Source organism: Xenopus laevis, chromosome 7S, assembly GCF_017654675.1.
Source record: "Xenopus laevis strain J_2021 chromosome 7S, Xenopus_laevis_v10.1, whole genome shotgun sequence".
Lineage (NCBI taxonomy): Eukaryota > Metazoa > Chordata > Amphibia > Anura > Pipidae > Xenopus > Xenopus laevis.
The window spans coordinates 102523938-102530680 of record NC_054384.1 but is presented as its reverse complement, the minus strand read 5'-3'; positions in this window follow the sequence as shown (position 1 = coordinate 102530680).

Sequence of the window (6743 nt, the reverse complement as noted above, 5' to 3'; positions counted from 1 at the left end):
TAGTACTTTATAAGATTTTGCCATAGGCTACAATAAAGTCTTTGATGATAAACCAAATAATATATTAGTTAAAATGAATCTGGTCAACTACAAAAGGTCCTCTGCACTCAACCCATTATCAATATATTTAAGACAGAGACATTTTGTGCATACTGCTACTAAAAAATGCCTTACCCTTTAAACAACACAGGGATTGTTTGTCCATATATTGCAATATATTTAAGCTGGCAAACTACGTCAAAGTCATCCCATATCTGGCCAGTCCTACGCTTCATTTTCATCTGATTCATCCCCGCCTAATGGTTTTAAAAAATAGTGGTGAGCACAACTTTCCCTTGTTTGTTAAAATGAATCTGGCCACATATTCCTCCACTATAAATTAGTACAATATATTTTGAAAGGAACATACAGTCAGGCCCGAACTGGCAATCTGTGGGTTCTGGCAAATGCCAGAGGGGCTGCTATGAGGTGCCATAGAAAGTCAGTATTTAGTGGGCTGGTGGAGGCTGTTTGGGCCTCTGTGTGGGGTGATTGGGCCTCTGTGTACCTGAAATACCAGGGCCTATTTTAATTCTCATTTGCCAGGGCCTATTTTAATTCTCAGTCCGGACCTGCATACAGTACATACAAATGTAAGGCTAATGTGATGTGAAACTATAACTGCATGCAGTGCACAAGAAATGGGTGCCAGTGGTTCTTGCAACTTAACCATAAAATTTATTTATTAAAGTACAAGTTATAGGGAATCATAACATTTTTACTGGCTAACACAGTACAGCAACTTTACCTTAAAGAACAAGATAACCCACATAGAAGTTCAATCAGAGATAAGCAGGAACATGTAACAGCAGCAGATAGGCATATACTCACAGCACCAATGGTCAGTGTAGACCCCGCAGGGTATATAGAATACACCAAGTCTACAGAGGTACACCCAGCTTTCAGTCTTTACCTTAAAGGGCATGTAAAGGCAAAACAATTATATTCCCATTTTTACTTTCTTTAATGAAAAAGAAACATATCTCCAATATACTTTCATAAAAAAATGTGTACCGTTTTTATAAGAAACCTGACTGTATGCAGTGAAATTCTCCCTTCATTTACTGTGTAGAGATTTATATTGGATTTTATTTTTGCCTTTACATCCCCTTTACTGTTTCCAACTCCAGCTGCAGGGACAAAGATCATGGAGCCAGATTTAAAGAGATAAACTGGGATTCTATTTGGAGGATTATTTTGCAGAGTTGATGAAAGTTTGTATTAAACAATACAAAAACTATAAAATCCACATCAGATTACATGACAACACAGGACCCAGTGCAGTCTGTATATTCTGATTATTAATCAGTCTTGCTGTATCGGCTTCTGGCAGATATTATTTGACTTGTGCTGTTGTGACCACACTGAGCGTGTGTCTTGGGGGTCCGTTTACTAAAGTGCGTTAAAAATATTCGCACAATTTATAGACAGAATTTTCGCCAAATATGATATCGGCAGTTTACTAACCTGCGGTAAATATAAATTTGCGAATTTTCTTGCGCAAGAATAATTGTTCGCCAGTTATCGCATTCGCTGAAAATAACGCTACGTACACATTAACGCTTGGTTTACTAAACAGCGAAATGTGCTATAGATAAAATTAACACCAGAATATTCGCAAACTTTTACCGCCACCTATGTAGTGGTGTAAAAGTATTTTTTTCGCCAGAAATTTCTCAAGGGGCAGGAAATATCCCATAATAATGTTTTTTTTTACCCATCATTCTTTGCTGACAGGAGAGAGAGATCTGTTACTATTGCTGACAGGATGTTTTGGCTTCTGTTTCTATCTGGTGCAACAGCAGCAGTTTCAGCTCAGAGTCGTATTATTGGCAGCAGCATCACAGCCCAAGGATTCGTCGGCCTCTACGCTTTTTTGGTTTCATTGTGATTGGCGACATTAAACTGCATTTCTATGAAGCAAAGAGATTGACTGGTATGAATTCTTGTTCCTATGATTCTATTGGCAGAAGGGTTTATATGATGCAGACGTTTGATTGGTGTTACTCTGGTGATGTTGTTGGATGGTATAATCATCAGTCAATAAAGTTTATAAGTTTTGAAGATGCATTTCTGGCCATAAATGTCACAGTAAAAATTTGCTATAATAACCGCCATAAAACAAGACTATTTTATAGCATAAATATTCGCAAAAACGTAATTTTTCGCCAGAAAATTCACAACTCGCTAAAATTACCGCTAACGTAAGCTGGTTCCTTAATGTAGTTACCGCAAGTGATCGTAATGACTTCTGAGCGCAACGCTGTTTAGTAAACTTAGTCGCTGCGAATATTCTGGCGTAAAAATATTCTTAGCAATAACATGCGGAAACTTAAAGTCAGATTTACCGCACTTTAGTAAACGGACCCCTATGTCTTGCAAAGATGTTTAACAAAGTTACAAAATGGTGACCCCCTGTGGCCAACTTTGAAAGCATAAACCATTTGTTTGATTAGGCTTGTGGTGCAGTAAGTTCATGCTTATGTTTACTATACAAAATACAGCGTTTCTAGCCTTATTCTATTTTAGACTTTAGTTGCCCTTTAAAGTCCGAATGTCAAAAACTTACTATAAACTTAATAAAATCTATAGTTACATAGTAACATAGTAACATAGTAAGTTAGGTTGAAAAAAGACACATGTCCATCAAGTTCAACCTTTTAACTTTTTTTAACCTGCCTAACTACCAGTTGATCCAGAGGAAGGCAAAAAAAAACCATATGACTTGTCTCAGAGGGGGGGAAAAATTCCTTCCTGACTCCAAAATGCAATGGGACCAGTCCCTGGATCAACTTGTACTATGAGCTATCTCCCATATCCCTGTATTCCCTCACTTGCTAAACACCATCCAACCCCTTCTTATACCTATCTAATGTATCAGCCTGTACCACTGATTCAGGGAGACAATTCCACATCTTCACAGCTCTCACTGTAACAAACTCCTTCCCAATATTAATGTGGAACCTCTTTTCTTCTGAATTTTTAGTGGAAAATAAACTCAAATTTTTCAAGATGTATTATACCCTGAGGATGGAAAAAATCAGAATCCAAAAATCTGGTGTCTCAGACCGGCCGAGGTTGTATACAGTATAAGTCATTGGGAGAGGTTCCTATCCTATTTGGAAGTTTCTGTGGACTGCGCTGTAATTAGCCCTAAAATCCAACTATTTTGGACTTTTTGGGCATAAATCCGAAACAATCAGAAAAAGCCAGAAAAAAATCTAGCGATTCGGGAAAAACGGGCAAAATGTACAATTCGGATTTTCGCTAAATTTTATTGAGTTTCTGCATGATCCGTTGAAGTTGTGCTTTTTCAATAATAAATAAGGTCAAATTGTGGATTTATATGTTCATAAAAATTCAGATTTTGATAAATAAGGCTCTGAATATTTATTTCAGTTAACTATGGTTCTTGGTTTGACCATATCAAGGGATGGATGGAGATGATGGGAAATATTAACTTTCTATTCAACACCTATGAAGATCTCCAGAAGGTACACAAACATACTGTGGGTTGATGTTTTAAAATTTAGAATCACTAAAATTCAATCCAGAGGAAGACAAATACCATTTTTAGCAAAACAGCCTTACCAGGTGAAGAAAACATTTCCACTGGCTGACTGACCATTGAACTAAACTAAAAAATAAATTATTAACCATACGATAATTTAAAACCTGACTGCCCTGATAAAACTCCCTTGGAACCTCTTACACAGATAATGGAGCCTACTTTATGCATAGGGAACTTTTCTTATAAAATGTTTGATAGATACATTTTTTGTATTGGCCTCAAATTTTGATGTATGCCACATGATCACTCACTACAACTCAATTCTAGGCTGGAAAATTAATTTGCTGGTGGGAACACTGACCTCAGATCAACCTGATATATTTTCTGTAGCTCTTATAAAATATAAATGAATAAAATATTCTAAATCCATTTGTAGCTATGGATTTAGGTGTTTCACTTGAAATGTATATGTAGGTTGATTTATATTGCGCTTCTTGCACCTCTTACCATTTTTTCAAATGAAAACCAAATGTGATGTTTGTCTCTTAGCTGTACACGTAGAAATTTGTCCATTTGTCTGTCCGTCAACTGTGTCACACTCTTTCATTTGCAGATCCAAGCTTTTTTTTTCCCATCGGTTTCTAAAATGGCTTCCCCCATGGTTATTTTGGTTCTATACTTATACTTACCTTTATACAGTTGTGTTTAATAGACTAACAAAAAAAAGAAAAAGATGCCCACAACAGTAAAAATACATTTACCAGATATTTTTCAATCTATTATTATATAGATAATAATAATTAGATATTGTCCAATAATTAGGCATCCTAAAGTCTCTTTGAACTCAGAAAATAAACCAATGGCATCTTCATGAGGACATATAATAGGTCAGTGTGTAATCTGGTTGACAATTCTGCTGGACAGCAAAGAAATAAGTATTCACATTACACATACACCATGCCATCTAGAACCTTATGTTTTTGTGGCCCACTTTTTAGTCAACATATTTATTTTGAAGAATTTCAGTAGGATTTGAGTACAATCGATCCAGCTACAATCTGGAGTTAGATTGTGGAGTTAGATTGTTAATGCATGGTTTAGTATCCTGTGGACATAGAAGGGGTGGGTTCTGGCTAGAGATGTCGCGAACTGTTCGCCGGCGAACTTGTTCGCGCGAACATCGGGTGTTCGCGCTCGCCGGAAGTTCGCGAACGTCGCGCGACGTTCGCCATTTTGGGTTCACCATTGTTGGCGCTTTTTTTTGCCCTCTCACCCCAGACCAGCAGGTACATGGCAGCCAATCAGGAAGCTCTCCCCTGGACCACTCCCCTTCCCTATAAAAACCGAAGCCCTGCAGCGTTTTTTCACTCTGCCTGTGTGTGCTGAAGAGATAGTGTAGGGAGAGAGCTGCTGCCTGTTAGTGATTTCAGGGACAGTTGAAAGTTTGCTGGCTAGTAATCGTTTTGATACTGCTCTGTTATTGGAGGGACAGAAGTCTGCAGGGGTTTGAGGGACATTTAAGCTTAGGTAGCTTTGCTGGCTAGTAATCTACCTTCTACTGCAGTGCTCTGTATGTAGCTGCAGTGGGCAGCTGTCCTGCTTCTGATCTCATCTGCTGACTGCTGCAATAACAGTAGTCCTTGTAAGGACTGCTTTTATTTATTTTTTTGTTGTTTTACTACTACTACTACTACTACTATAAGAGCCCAGTGCTATTAGTCTAGCAGTGTTGGGGAGTGGGACTGGTGTGCTAATCTGCTGCTCCTAGTAGTTCAGCAGCACCAACTTTAATTTTTTTTTTTAATATTCATTTTTTTTTATTTTACTTTTTTTTATTTTACTACCGCTGTAGTAGTGTATAAGTTGACCTTTTAGGCATTATTTGCCCTGTAGGCATTATTTGCACACTGTTTTCTTCAACCCGCCATCTAGCTGTGTGACCTTGTTCACATTCTGTCTAAATATCCATAATATTACCGTCTCCAGAAAAAACACCGGAGTGACTTTTTTCAAGCAGCCATAATATATTTTACGTAATCCGTATCCACCGCTGTAGTAGTGTATACGTTGACCTTGTAGGCATTATTTGCACAGTGTTTTCTTCAACCCGCCATCTAGCTGTGTGAGCTTGTTCACATTTTGTCTAAATATTGATAATATTATCGTCTCTAGAAAAACCACTTGAGTTACTTTTTTTCAAGCAGCATTCATATATTTTACGTAATCCGTATCCACCGCTGTAGTAGTGTATACGTTGACCTTGTAGGCATTATTTGCACACTGTTTTCTTCAACCCGCCATCTAGCTGTGTGACCTTGTTCACATTCTGTCTAAATATCCATAATATTACCGTCTCCAGAAAAAACACCGGAGTGACTTTTTTCAAGCAGCCATAATATATTTTACGTAATCCGTATCCACCGCTGTAGTAGTGTATACGTTGACCTTGTAGGCATTATTTGCACACTGTTTTCTTCAACCCGCCATCTAGCTGTGTGACCTTGTTCACATTCTGTCTAAATATCCATAATATTACCGTCTCCAGAAAAAACACCGGAGTGACTTTTTTCAAGCAGCATTCATATATTTTACGTAATCCGTATCCACCGCTGTAGTAGTGTATACGTTGACCTTGTAGGCATTATTTGCACACTGTTTTCTTCAACCCGCCATCTAGCTGTGTGACCTTGTTCACATTCTGTCTAAATATCCATAATATTACCGTCTCCAGAAAAAACACCGGAGTGACTTTTTTCAAGCAGCCATAATATATTTTACGTAATCCGTATCCACCGCTGTAGTAGTGTATACGTTGACCTTGTAGGCATTATTTGCACACTGTTTTCTTCAACCCGCCATCTAGCTGTGTGACCTTGTTCACATTCTGTCTAAATATCCATAATATTACCGTCTCCAGAAAAAACACCGGAGTGACTTTTTTCAAGCAGCCATAATATATTTTACGTAATCCGTATCCACCGCTGTAGTAGTGTATACGTTGACCTTGTAGGCATTATTTGCACACTGTTTTCTTCAACCCGCCATCTAGCTGTGTGACCTTGTTCACATTCTGTCTAAATATCCATAATATTACCGTCTCCAGAAAAAACACCGGAGTGACTTTTTTCAAGCAGCCATAATATATTTTACGTAATCCGTATCCACCGCTGTAGTAGTGTATACGTTGACCTTG